This window comes from Bos indicus, chromosome 21 (assembly GCF_029378745.1).
Source record: "Bos indicus isolate NIAB-ARS_2022 breed Sahiwal x Tharparkar chromosome 21, NIAB-ARS_B.indTharparkar_mat_pri_1.0, whole genome shotgun sequence".
Classification (NCBI taxonomy): domain Eukaryota; kingdom Metazoa; phylum Chordata; class Mammalia; order Artiodactyla; family Bovidae; genus Bos; species Bos indicus.
Window position 1 is genome coordinate 21,113,484 of NC_091780.1, and position 13,678 is coordinate 21,127,161.

Here is a 13,678-nt window from a genome sequence, read left to right on the forward strand (position 1 = left end):
GAACTTTGAATGCTAGAGTTCAAAGGGGCAGCGGGGATGGAGTGACTGGGCCTGGCCCTTGTTCTCCAGTACAGATTTTAAATGTACCCTCTCCCTCTGGGTCCCTGTGTCTAGCCCTCTACCTCCCCGTTTCTCTCCGAGGCTCCTCTAGCAGGATGTATCTGGAGAGGTCTCCCTCTATGATCCTTTCCTCAAAGCTTATTTTTGTTTTCCTTTCTCCATCCGTTTCAGGAAGGATGGGTGCCCTCCCCATCTCGGCTCACCCCACCCCCACCCCCACAGGACCAGCAATCGAGATTCTTCTAATGAAAATATTTTTTTCTATATCTTTTGCCTTGAAAGCCAGGCCTCTAGGCTAGAAATCAGGGCCAATTATTATTTTTATCTCATATTTTTCTAAATCTCATTTCCCCCCACCATGAACAGTCATAAAGCAGAAAAAGGGGGAGTCAGTTAGAAAAGCACTCAGTTACACTGCTGTCAAACTAATTTAGAAGAAGAGAACCTGGAGATATTATGGAGACCAAAACAGTAAACAAAATGATGGAGGAAAATGGTCAGGAAATGCGTTGGGGGTGGTGGGATGGGGAGACAAATCCTCTTTCTCTCTTCCAGCCCTTTTCCCGAGTTATTCAGGAAAGAGGGAAATGGGAAAGAAAAAAAGTGCTGTGGCGACCACAGCTTTGGGGAGGCAATGAATGCCTCTAGAATCGGAGAGAGCGCGCCCCAGCCAGGCAGCTCCTTCTTATGGGAGGCGCTCGGTTTGCAAGGGGTTAACAGCGTTGCTCGTGAACTTGGCCTGTCTGTCTGGCTTGTGATGGATGGTGAAACCCGCTGACAAGTTCAGCCGCAGGGACCTCCCCTGCTGTGGCGGCGGGAGAAACACACAAGCAGTGAGGACCCGGGACGCGCGGCCAGGGCGCGCGGGGAAAGACGGCGGTTCGGCGACAAGGGCAGGGCGACCGACACGGCGCGCGTCTCTGCCTGCCCCCTCGGCTCCCTCCTTTCCTTAACCGCTCGCCTCCTTCCCTGAAGCTTTCCGACCTCTCCGTGGAGCACCAAAGTTTCCCGGGACTCCGCGCTGGGTGTCCCAGAACCCCCTGCCGGCGCCTGTGAGCACTCTGGGCGAGGGGAACGAGGCATCAGGAGCCAGCCTCTAAGGAGGCCGGGTTCAGCATTTGGACAGCGGCTCCGGGGCGCCGTCGGCCGAGCGCGTGGAGTTTGCAGGTGCACAGCCCCGGGCGGGCCGGCAAGGAAGAGGAGGCGGAGGCCTTGGGCGTTGGAGAGGCAAGACCCAGGCTGGAGGGCTCTCTGCGCTCCGCACGGGACACGTTTCCCCATGCTAAAACATCCCTTCTGAGCTTCCACGGGGGCTCCGGCCTATCATCGTGGATATCCTCACCCTAACCCACACTCGCGTAGGGATCAAGGTAAGACGTCCCCTTCCAGCCCGGAGAGGAGACGTCCCCATCTTCCCAGCTCTCCATTCTCCGCGGGTCCCTGAGCTCAGAGCTGCCAGCGAGGCTTCCAGCCCGCTGCTTCCAGTTGTCGGCTCTGCACGAGTCAGGCGGCGTGAGGGGAAAGGAGGGCTCGAATGGCGCCACGACTCCCCGGGAAAAGCTGAGAGGCGAGCGGGGCGGGGGGCGCAAGCGCCGGGGCGCGGGGCTGGGCGCCCCTCGCTGCTTGCCTCCGCCCCCTCCATTCCGCACTGGTCCGGGTGAGGGGAGGGGGGACGGGGCGGGGGGGAGCCGCGCTGACGTCACTGCGGGCCGTGCCCGCCCGAGGAGGCGGCGCTGAGAGCGGCTCGGAGGAGCCGGAGAAGCAGCGTACCGCCGGGAGCCCCCAAACCACCGCTGCCACGCTCGCCTCCGGAGGTTCTTGGCCGTGCGTCCGCCGGGGCCGGGGCGTCCGGAGAGCGGCCGGAGCCGGGCCTGAGCCCGGGGACGCGCCAGATCAGGGACCGCGGAGCCGCCGTCCCCGCAGCCGCCCCACCCCCGCCGCCGCCTCGCGGGCCCCCGGCCCCCTTCCCGGTCCGTAAGTGCCGCTGCCGGCTGTGTGTCAGTGAAGCTGGGGAGCCGGGTCTCGGGCGCCAGGGCGGTAGCCTCGCCTAGGGCAGCGTCAGAAAGCTGGTCTGGACTGGGAGAGGGGCCTGGGGCGCCCCTGCTCAGCCCCTTTGGGCAGCACGGGCGGCTCCAGTCTTCCCGTTGGCGCCGGGCGGGGTGAGGGGTGCGCTCCGACTGCGGGTGGAAGGCAGGATCGGCCTCTGGAGCCTGACCGCCCCCCTCCATCCCCAACAAATCACCCAGGCCAAGGTCAAGGGTCATGGGGCAGTGGGAAGAGCCCAGAGGTGAGGACTTTGGGTGTGCAGGGAGGGGAGGGGCGCACGGCCGACGGAAGTTGTGGGATGGCCGACAGGTTGAGCAGAGAGGAGGCAATGTTTCGGAAGTGAGGTTCCCTGGAGTCCCCGACCCACCCCCTTTCCCACCCCACCCCCGCCCCTAAAGCTCCTCTTCCTTCTTATCCCTGCCCCCCCCCTCACAGGAAACAATCCAGAAAGTGGTTTCCTGGAAAAATATTTTAAGGACTATTGCAACCCACAGCACCCACTCTAGACAAGATTTATGGCAGGCTGTCCCCTTCTGTAATGGGAAGTTGTGGGGAAACCCTTTCTGGTCTGTTCCCTTCTCCATGCCCCAGAGCAGGCCTCTTGGATCTGTTTGGGGGTGTCTGCAGCCTTCTCCAGCCTGGGTTCCAGTGAACTGAGAAAGAATGAGGGTGCCAGTGGAGGTTGAGGCTCTGGTGAGGGCCTTCTCTGGGAGAAGTCTGGGTGGGGGCGGTAGCCAGGCTGGCCCCCTAGAAAAGCAGGGAGGTAGAAGAAGCTGGGAGTGGCTCCCAGCCAGTTCATGGGAACTGTACATGCATCCGAAAAGACACAGTGTGATTCTTTGTGACTGAAAAACAGATGCTGGGGCTGAAAGGGAACTCCTTTCTGAGCTCCCCCCACCCCTACCCTGAAAAAGGTGGTTTCTCTAGCTACGTAGAGGGACAGAATGGAGTTTGGAGGCCTGGCTTTCAATCAAGGAACAGAGGCCAGAAGGTGAGACAGGTGGGCACTAAGGTGGGGGTAATATGCAAAGCTCCACCGCAGGAGCTTCTATCAAAGATGCTAGCTGGACCTCGGAGAGGGGTGCTGCTCTGCCCACATCTTTTCAGAAGGGCTGTTTCCGGGTTCCTGGGTCACCCCAGCGCCCACACCCTGGATGTCTAAGCTTTAGCTGCTGAGGAAAGGGAGGCTGGATGTGGCAGCCATAGAGAGCACCACAGCTCTGCTGACCACGTGGACATGAAGGTGATGTGGAGGTCCTGGGTGCAGGAAGCTGGGTCCATCCGAGGCAGTTCACTGTTGGACTTCCAGACTCCAGACAACAGGAATATCATTTTAATCAAAGCTTGAGCCTGAGGGAGGAGGAACAGAGGGAGTGGGAAAAGGGCATTCTGGACTTGGCCTGGGTTGTGACCAGGGATGTCATCTCCTATTTAAGTCCCAGCAGAGCTCAGGAAGGGAGCACAAGAGCCAGGCTGAATGTCAGGTCCGGTGGCTGCATCTGCCTGGGCTGGAGCTTGGGGAGCCCTGTGGGTCTCAGGCTCCCAGCCTCTGGATAAGGGCCAGTCTGGCAGCAGGTAAAACGGGCCTGGCACAGGCTGCTGGCTGGAGTCAGGACTGCTTGCTCTCCTTCCATGTAACCAGTTAACTCACTGTGTCTTAAAGTGGGGGTCACACTCCTGTGGGATGGTTAGGGCCCTCACACTGACTGGTATAACAACCAAGAGGAAACAGGAACTTGGGCCAAAGCCGGCTCGGAGTCCTAGCAGCTGAGGTTGCCAGTGGATATGAGAACGCTGGTGCACAGAAGTGCCTGGATGGGCAAGGGACCTGCCACCTGCCTTAGGCCGGCTGCTAGATGGGTGCCTGGGCCAGGTTTTGAAGGTGGGGTTTTCGGGTTGCGTGGCTCTGCAGGGCTACAGGGCACGTGTGGCTGAAGCAGGAATGAGCATTTCTGTAGATGCAGGTGTGAGGGGCCCATGAGCCTCTCTGTCCTTTGGCTAGACTCAAGTATGAAAAATGAAATCTCTGGCCCTTGGGGGAGGTGCCTAGGAGGGAAGCCTCCTCTTGAGGAGTCACTTGCCAACAGGACTCTCTTCAGGAGTCGCTCCCTTTTTTTCCTGGTAGCTGCTTGTGTCCCTGGAGCTTGGTTTAGGACTGGGGAAGCGGCTGAAGACAATCAGGGCAAAGGGAGTGGGGGCAAGAGAGACCCGGCCGGTGCTTCTCAGCACCATGGCCAGGGCCCAGCTGCACCACTGCCGCCTGCATCTCCCTGCCCAGCACTCAAGTCAGCCCCAGTGTGTGCTTCCCCATAAGGCCTGTGCTGGGGCCCTGGCGCCAAGGCTTGGCGTGGGACAAAGTATGTAGATGCTAGACCCAGTCCACTGTGCAGAGAAGAGAGTGATCCGGGCCAGGGCAGATGGGGTTCTCCCCAGTCGGGCTTGGAATCGGCCTGCTCAACAGCCTGCCACCTCAGTTGTCGGTGTCAGGCCCACACAATGCACCTCCACCGGAAGGGCTCCAACCTGGACCATTTCCTGGGCCCCAGTGTAAGCTGTGCGTGGAGGCCGGCCACGAGCCTGAGGAGAACACGGTCAGCCCTGACCCCGCAGAGTGGTCTCCTTCCCAATGCCTGTGCCCTCAAGGTCGGATTTTTCTGTAGTCTCCTTCCTAGGAGCAGAGCTCAAAGGGCCAGCTGCAAGTGAAGTGTAGGGGTCGCTCATTCTGGGAGCATCCCGCTCAGGCAGGGCCTGGGACCTTTGCTGGCTGGTTTCATCTGCTCCCCGCCAAGGGACTCAGTTTCTCAGAAAGGGAGTGGATACGTGGCCCTGAAGACAGTGGCCTCTCACATCTGAACTCAGCCTAAATCAGGCTTTTAATTCTTCCTCCCAGAGCCCCTACTCGCCCTCAGCAGGCCAGTCGGGCCTCCGGCACCGCCGCTGTGTTACCGTGAGCCTCGCTGAGGAGCCATTTTGTGCAGCATCCTGGTTAAATCACACTCCGAGGGGCTCCTTTCTCGCTCTCTTCCCCCACGCTCCCTCTCTCTCCTTCCTCTCCCGCAGGTGAGCAGTGCTTCTCCACCCCTTCCTGCCTCTGCAGCCCCACCCTTCCCACCCTGGGGTGGCCCAGAGGACTAGGGCTCTGGAGGCCACCCACACACACACACCAAGAAGGGGAGATGGTGCGGGTTCCTGGAGCTGCTGGAGGAGGGGAAGCAAGGGGCGCCTCCCAATTATGGTAATCCTTTGGAATTAACTGTCTCAGGCCCAAATTCAGGTGGTTCCTTCCCGGAGGCTGCTGTCAGATGCTCTGTTCCTCCACCCGTTGTGGTTCTGTCTAGTTCTTGTTCACGTTCTGGAAAAAAAGGGATGTATGTGCAAAATGGGATTGGGGGGAGATATGTAAACACCAGGTCTGGTCTGGCAAAAGCGGACTGGGATGGGAATGGGATGCAGGCTGCCTTGGATTTAGGTTCAGGATGAGACAAGTGGTGGGGCAACAGGAACTGACAAAATTGAGAACTTGGAAAAATGGAAATGTGTCATGTTTTTAGGAGAAGATCAGGGAGATCAGGGATATTTAGAAAAATCAAGAAATCCTTTCCAAGCCACCCGCTTTGGCCCTCCTGTTTGGAACACATCCTGTGGAGATTTGCCTGGTTGAGAGTGGCTCAGCACCCCTGCATCCCAGGAAAATAGATCCTCATGGGTACCTCCGCACAACCTCCCCGGTGCTCTGCTCAGTGGCAGCAGTCTCTGTTCGGAGAAAACTGGTGTGTTGGCTGCTGAAAGTGGAGAATCCACCTGCCTAGTCCATTGCTAAATCTCTCCCTAGCTCTTGGACTCACTACCCGCCCCGGGGGTATCTGGGAGCAAATATAACACATTTTTTTCACATTTAATCTTTTGCCTCCCTGGGATGGCTGGCGTGGGAAGGTGAATCTCAGTGCCTAAGGTTGGAGGGTAGCCACAGCATCAAGGAGGAAAGGGATGATGGCTGGAGTGAGTGAGAAGGGCCGCCCCTGGCCATGCACCTCTGGAAGGCTACAGTGGGGCCTCCAGGTCTGTGTCAGGCTTACTTGGGGGTGATTCTGGGAGGTCCTGGGTGGCAGCCCCTTCCCCTGTGGAGCTACTTGCAGTGAGTAGGCCAGGCGGGTGCTGAGAGTCCTAGAAGGAGGGCCGAGGCAAGGCTTTGTGCTTTCATTTTTCACTGACACAGAAATGTAACCAGAATCGTAGTTCGGGCCTAGGACATCTCCAAGGGGTCGGGCACAATCGGTTGTATGTTTCCAGGCTTTCAGAGAGAGGAGGGACCCAGCAGCCTGGTACTGAGCGCCAGGGCCTGGCCCAAGTGTCGCACGGCTCCGGAGCCTCTGGGTGCCAGGCACGCACCAATGGGTGGGACACCGACCCACGCGCACCAGGACATTTACTTCCTCCCTCCCTTCTCACTCAGTCTCGGCAGGCGCGTGGGCTGGGTCGACTGTAAGGGGTAGGGCGTGGGGGAGGGAAAGGGAAGTTAAAGGTGAAATAGCGCCTAGTCTCGGCTCTCGGCCTCCCAAGCGCGTATCTCTGGCCGTTCTAGGGAGACCTTCACCACGCCCCACGAGCGCGTCCCCAAAACCTGTCACCATAGCTCCCTAACTCTGCTGGTCCGCGGTGGCTGCCAGGCTCCCAGGGACTTGGGGGAAGGCAAAGGAGTTGGGGGGAAAGGATAGACGGTGCGCACCCAGGCGCAGAGCCCCAGCGCTTTTGAGAGCAGAGGGGGCGCTCCCTGCGCTCGCCGAGGGGAAGCTGTGAACGCCGAGGCCATTGTAAGGCTGGGTGGTACGGAGCGCGGGAAGGGGGCTGGGATTTGAATGAGAGCCGGTGATTGGTCAACCCCTGGACTGACGTCACTTCCCCGCGGGGCGATTAGCCTGAGAGAGGAGGGCTGGCAGTCCAGAACGCTGGGGGCGGCCGGGGCGCCCGGGGCTGCCGACGCGCGCCGCGCGGGTGCCCTCGGTGCGCCCCGGGGAGCCGTCGGAGCGGGCAGCCGGCGCCGGTGCCCGGACGCACAGCGCGGGGAGCCGGGCAGGAACGCTCTAGGAGGGCGAAGGAGGGAGGGGTGGAAGGGACTGGGCGGGGGCTGCCGGCCTCGGCTGTTGGGAGTCAGTGTGTCTGTGTGTCTGTCGGTCCCCTTCGGCTCTCCGCGTGCGCCCGCGGCTCTCAGAGCGGCGCCCGCTCCAGTTTCCGCGCCCGGTGGGCAGCGGCACGTGGGGCCAGCGGCGCGGCAGCGGCGGTGGCGAAGGGAGGCCCGTTTCTCTCTTTGGTTATCTAGCTGTATGAGTGCCACAGAGCCGTCATAAAGCTAGATAACCGAAAGTAGAAATGACTCTCACAACTTCTGCGTGCGAGCGCCCGTCCCGCCGGCCGCCCCGGCCCCCACCAGCCCGAGGAACCCAGGAGGAGCCCAGTGCTGGCCCAGCGGACTCCAGCCCGGCGGAACGGCCGCGCCCGGACCAGGTACCTGACCTCGGCTGTCTCCCGAGACACTTTCCGAACCCTGGAGGAACTCGCCCGCTTTCCCCACTCCTCCTCCTCCTCTTTCCCCGCCCCCACCCATCCCCCAGCGCCGAAGTTGGAACCCCAAAGTGGAGAGGGCCGGGGGAAGGGAGGGGGTTGGGGTTGCAGAGGGGTCGCTGGCGGGGAAGGCGCCAGCCTTCGCCTTCACCCCATAAATCAGGCTGGAACAATCCTCTCCCGGAGCTGCGGACGGGGATTTTGGGATGCAAATGTGGACGGAGAGAGACAGTGGCCGGTAGGGGGTGGGAGTGGGGGGAAGTGAAAGGGTGGGCAGGGGGGCTGCCCTGCCGCTAACAATGCGCCCTTTATCGAATTATTCGACGAGTCAGTCCCTGAGCGTCATTAGCATACGGCTTGGGGGTTGCCGGAGCCTCGCCCCTCGGTGAGGTCAAGTTCTTGATAATTTGATCACTTTTCACGGGCTCTGGCAGCTGCCTTTGTGTGCAGTTGGGGGGTCTGTGTGCAGCGTGAAGCGGAGCAGAACCGGCGAGGAGTGCGCTCAATGGCTAGGGGCTGGGGTGGGGGGCCTCCCTCCCCGACGGGCCGGCTCTGCCCTGCATACAAACCGAGCGCTGGCCAGCCAGCGGGCAGGAAGGACGGAGCTCAACCCCGCCAACCTCTGCACTAGCCCTGGCTCGGCCATTCCTGCCCGTGCCTCCCCAACTTCCCGGAGTGGTTAGGGTGCAGGCAGGCTCCCGGCGCCTTCCCACTATTCTCCCTAACCCCCCACCCCTTTGCAACATAAGATGTATTACAATGTCTAGCAAATAAAAAAGCAATTGGGGGAAATCTGCATTCCGTTCCCATGGCAACCCAATGCAGCACACCCGGCCACTCAGGCTCCCAGCCCCTCTTAGCTGGGTGTGGGGGTGTGGGGATGCACCCCTGCTCACTGCATGGGCATCAGGCTCCCACACAGCACACAGCACTGGGGTCCCTCCTGCGGTCCTCATCTGCCTCCAGGTCACTTTCCTCCCTGGCAACTGACTTGTCCTGGAAGCCCTGGAACCTCCTGGGCTCCCAGGGATGAGTGGCTGTAGACCCAGCCCTGCACCCTGCCATGCTTCAGAGAAGAAAGAAGCCAATGTGGGTTCAGACCTCCTGATGGTCTGGGGGGCTTTCTAGGAATGTACGTGTGTGAGTGCTATGACAGGCAGGCTGGAATGAACTTGAGCCACTGTTTAAACATGGCCCTCCATCCTATTTCCCTTTTATACAGGAGGAAACAAATCAGGAGGCCTAGAGTGATTCCTGCAGGGTCTCCCAGCTCAGAATTGCGGAGCTGGGCCAGCTCTTGTTCCCACCTCTGCCCACTTCACTCCCCAGACCATCTCCCTCAGGTGTTTATATGGCTTATCATTCCCATCCTCTTACCCAGAACCTGCCCAGTCCTCTTTTAATTACAGAAATCTTTTTCCATTTTTCATCCCTTTAAGCCTTTTTGTTTTGTCTTTGCTTAACAAAAAAAAATTTTTTTGAAAATGGGTTATATGTGTAAAATGCAAAAATTCAAACAGTACAGAAGAGAAATCCATCAGCCCTCTGGACAGGAACTGTGAGGCTGAGATGAATGGTGGACGGAGACTTTCCACTACATCACCTTTTGAATTATGAACCACTTGAATGTGTTAGTTATTGAACATAAAATTAAAGAAGAAAACAAAAGATTAGGCAGGGAAGTTCAAGTTGCCCTCCCTCTGTCCCCCTTCTCCTCCTCCCTAGAGATAATCACCAGGTAGAAGGTTTTCACGGATCCTGTGTGATATCTGCCTCCCATTTTTAAAGGCCATTCTCCCCTTTTTTCCTGGGAAGAGGCAGGGAGGGGATGGCTATCTTGTTTCAGGATCCTGGAGGCCACAGGCAGCATCCCTGGGGTCGGCCCTCCCCTCTCAGCACACCTGGGAGTCTGTGCAATGATCGTGACCCCATTTCGGAAGAAACCAGAACAGCCCTTCCTGCCTCCGTTCCCAGCCAGCTGGCCCTGGGTCCCGGGCTTCCATCTTCCCTTCCCACCATCCCTATCCTTTGCTGTTTTGCAGGAACTAGTCTTTCTAGTAGCCTGATGGCTTTGCACCTTCACAGCTGTGTCTACACAATTCAAATGAGTTTTTGTTTGTTTGTTTTTAAACACTAGGGTCCCAAATCCTCTGGTCAGTCCTGAAATCTAGGTCAGGGGAGGAGGAGTCTGAGCAGGAGAGAATACGGTTTTCTTTCCGCTTATTACGAAAATTCGTTGATGCAAACCCCTGGGTCAGGGAAAGGATCATGGCGGGGCTTTGGCAGACAGAGAGCGCCTGCATCCTAATCTCCCGGACCCCACCCTACACCCACTAAGAAGTGGCCCTCGTAAAGAGGCCAACCTGCCGGATTTGGCTCCAGAGTATGAATGCCCGGCCCTAACAGAGCCATGTTGACATCCCCTCTGGACACTGAAAGCCTGAAGCACAGAGTCAAAATCGATGCCTCACCCCATCAAACCTTATCTGGCTTGCCCGGGCCTGGAGGAGCCGGCTGGGCCTTGGCCCTTCTTGACTCTTCTCTCCATGCCCCAGGGAGGCCTTCCCCCAAGCCTCCTCTGGCCACTAGGCTCCCCATGTTTGGGCTTCATTTTTGCCCCATGTTTCCGCTACCCACTCAAAAAGGCTTTAGGGAGCCTGAGAACTGCAATTAAAGATGGAGCTTGGGAGCTGGGAGTGGTTGGTGTCTCAAAGATGCTCTTTACCTAACCTCTTTCATTTGACATCTATAACAGCTAGCTCGGTAAGGCCCGGTTTCTCGCCAAAGGTCGCACGGCAAGCCACTAGTAGGGCAAGGATCAGGGTAGCCACCGTGGTGAGTGAGACATAAAGGGTTGCCTTCTCAGTAGTCCACGAACCGGGAATGCCTGCCGGGATCTCTGCCCAGCGAATGAAAAGCTGGCATCGCTGGGCGCCGCCGAAAATCAGGCTGCGGCGCGGCTAGAGGCCTGATCTAGGCTGGTCAGGGAGCTCTCCACGGTCGCGGGCCGACCTCCCGGGAAATGGGACCTGAGCGCGGAGGGAGCGAGGCCAGAAGGCCTCTCAGGGCCCAGCCGCGACGCTGAAAAGCATGAAGGGTCGGAATTAGGCGCTCATTTAGCGAGCGTTACTAATCCGAAGTTACAGCGCTAATTCCCTGATCCGGCCGCTCCCACACGCAGCGCTGGGATTAAAGGCGCGGCCGCCGCCCCGCCCCGCCCTCACACCCCTAAACGCGCGGGCCCCGCGCCCTCGGGTCTGCGGGCTCAGGGCTAATCCGCCGCGCTCGCCCAGCCCGAACGTGCCGTGCGCAGGGCGGATCCGGCCAGCTGGGGTGTGCAGTCCTGTACGCCTAGGTCGGGGAGAGGCAGGGAGTAGTCTGCCCCGAACCCCGGAGCAGCCCCAGCGGGATTTATGCGCCCTCCAGGTCCCAGGCAACGCGGCGCGGTCAAGGAAACCGCCCGGATTTCTCCAACCCGGTTATGCGCACCCAGAACAGCGGCCCCGTAGAGGCCGCGGCGCCATTTTAATAGCCTTCAGTTCCCCCTTGGCATTTCTCTTTCTCGTGTGTGTGTGTGTGTGTGTGTGTGTGTGTGTGTGTGTGTGCGTGTGTGTGTGTGTCGGGGTGTCTCGGTCCCCCATCCCACCTAGACTTTAGCCCCCCTCCATCAGCCTGGATGGAGTGACCAATCAGCTCTGGCCCAGGGTGGGATGCGCGTCACCATGGCGACAGTCAGGGCGCCCTGGCAGTGCCGCCCATCACAGAGGGTGAGTCTTCAATCCGCCTGGACAGGAAGGTGGTGACAGGTGGGGGGTTGGAGGAAGGCTGTGGCACCTCATCCTTACTCCTATCCCATTCTCTGTAGGGTCAGTTCAGCTTGAGTCAGGCAGGGGGAGAATGGATGACGTGGGCAGTGCCTTGGTAGAGACCTGAGCTTGTGCTGGGAATTGCTCTTTCAGGGGTTTTCCCATTCCTCCAGGTGGTATTCCCCTCTGTCTCTCATCTTGGTCAACCTCTTACCCTCTTCTGTGTCTCTCTTCCTCAGAGAGTGGTGTTCTGGGGCTCTCAGAGATTCCGCCCCCCCCCCCCCCCCCCCCCCACCAAATTGCCTTGTCTTAGGTGCTGTGATTTGGGGAAGTCACTTCCTCTTAGATTTAATATCATCCATAAGGTGGGCTGGTGTGCTGGCTCATGATGGAACATACTGAGTGCATAGTGGGAGCTCTGTCAATGTTAGACCTCCTCCTTTAGCAGGGAGGGCAAGATGACTGGGGACAGAACTCAGGGATGTCTTCTCTGTCTGGGGTAGCCAAGTTTGGGTGTCTCATGGCTTCCTAGAGCCAGCTTTTCATTTCTCTTCTAGACAGCTGGGAACTGGAGAGGAGGGGAGGGTTTTTCAAAATAGAGTTGGGGGTGAGGGGCTGTGCCGGGAACAAAACCTTGGTCAGTGGCTCTGAGAATGGGCCGCTGCAGTTCCTATAGTGCTGGCTCCTTCCTTCCAGGCCGGTTTGGCTTAAGCACCACTTTAAGTGGTCCCGGCATTCACTGGCCAGCCCCTCACCGCAATTGAGCCGCAGGGGTTTGAAAAGAGGGCCAGGGCCTCAATGACAGGACCTTGGGCCAGGCTAATTGGTTTTGGTTCAAGGGGATACTGGATTTGTGAAAAGCTCCAAACTGCCTTTCCCACGCCAGAGCCAGGCCACGGCTTTAAGGAGACGGGCTTGAGGAGCTTGGAGCCAGGCGAAAAGGCTGGGAGCCAGGTGTCTCCAGCTGATGATCCTGCTCTAATGGCCAAGATATCCCTCTGGTTGGAGGGCAGGGAGTTATTATAAGGCATTTCATGGGTGCAGGCAGGTTCTACTAACCCTCTCTCACACACATGGCTATGCCAAGAAAAGCGCCCCTTTATCTGCGCCTTTGGCCCGCCTTATTTGAGGAGCAGCCTTGTTTTTTTCCATTGCAGTCATCCAGTAAGAGAAACCAGCAATCACTGAGTTTTCATTCTTGACCCCAGAGCTGGACCAAATTTAGTCTATAGACTGTGGGAGAATCCTGGTCTCTTCTTGAGGCAGGCAGTGGAGTTGGTCTTAAGGTAACCCACTTCTGTCTCTTGAAATGTCCTTACACCACCCTGAGTATGAGCAAGCAAGACAGAGATGGGAAACAGGGAATCTTGAGGTACTTTTTCCTATTGTTTTTAAATGAAGGGTCAACTATTTCTTTACATTAAAAATTAAGCATTAATTGTATTATGATAAGTCTATCATTATTGTAGATAATAACATAAATGCTTTGGAGCTTTATGTCTTGAGGTGTACCAGATATGTGTGTGCGTGGACCAAATGAGTGAACATCCGTATGTACAGTATACCCATTTTTGTATATATATGATCTGTAAACTGAATCATACACTTACATGACAATCAGTTATGTTAAAAGGATGGCGGCAGGGTTAAGGAAGAGCTGTAAAAAGATCACTCCCATTTCAAACATTGCATTGATTGAGACCTGTTTTTCATGGTCCATTGTGTGTACTGGAGGGAACATTCCCAAGTAGTCACCAGTGAAGGAAACCCTCTCTACCTTTCTTATTATTTTCCACATTTTGCACCATGTTTGCCCACTTGAAACGTAGAATAAGTAGGAAGAAGTTACTTTGAAGAGATACAGAACTCTGTGTATCACATTTTCCATTTTTATTTCAATTTTTAATTGCCCAGAGCCTATTTTCTTTGGGCCTCTGCTGATTTGCATATTTTAGATTCATGTGTAAATATGCATGTGGCATGTGTGCACGCCTGGGCTTCCTTATCACAAAGTGTGCTCTCTTGGTGTTTAAATACACACAGTCCACATCGATACATGATTACGGGCTTGCATATTTGCCTCTTCTCTAGAATTGGGTTAATTTTCCCTTCGCTAATCCTCAAACCCATTAAGTTCCTCATCCCACCCCCACCCCTGCCCCCACAAAAAAATTGCAAACCCTATCACAGACCACTGGTCTCACCCT

General features: G+C 57.4%; 1 long non-coding RNA gene across 1 annotated transcript in view; it reads left to right on the top strand.

Annotated features, from left to right (window-relative positions):
• Nucleotides 1-860: 860 nt before the first annotated feature.
• Nucleotides 861-13,678, top strand: part of LOC139178178 (uncharacterized) — a 35,248-nt gene continuing 22,430 nt past the window's right edge. The window contains exon 1 of the long non-coding RNA XR_011562565.1: nt 861-1,430. This is a non-coding gene — a long non-coding RNA (uncharacterized lncRNA). The remainder of the gene's footprint in view (nt 1,431-13,678) is intronic.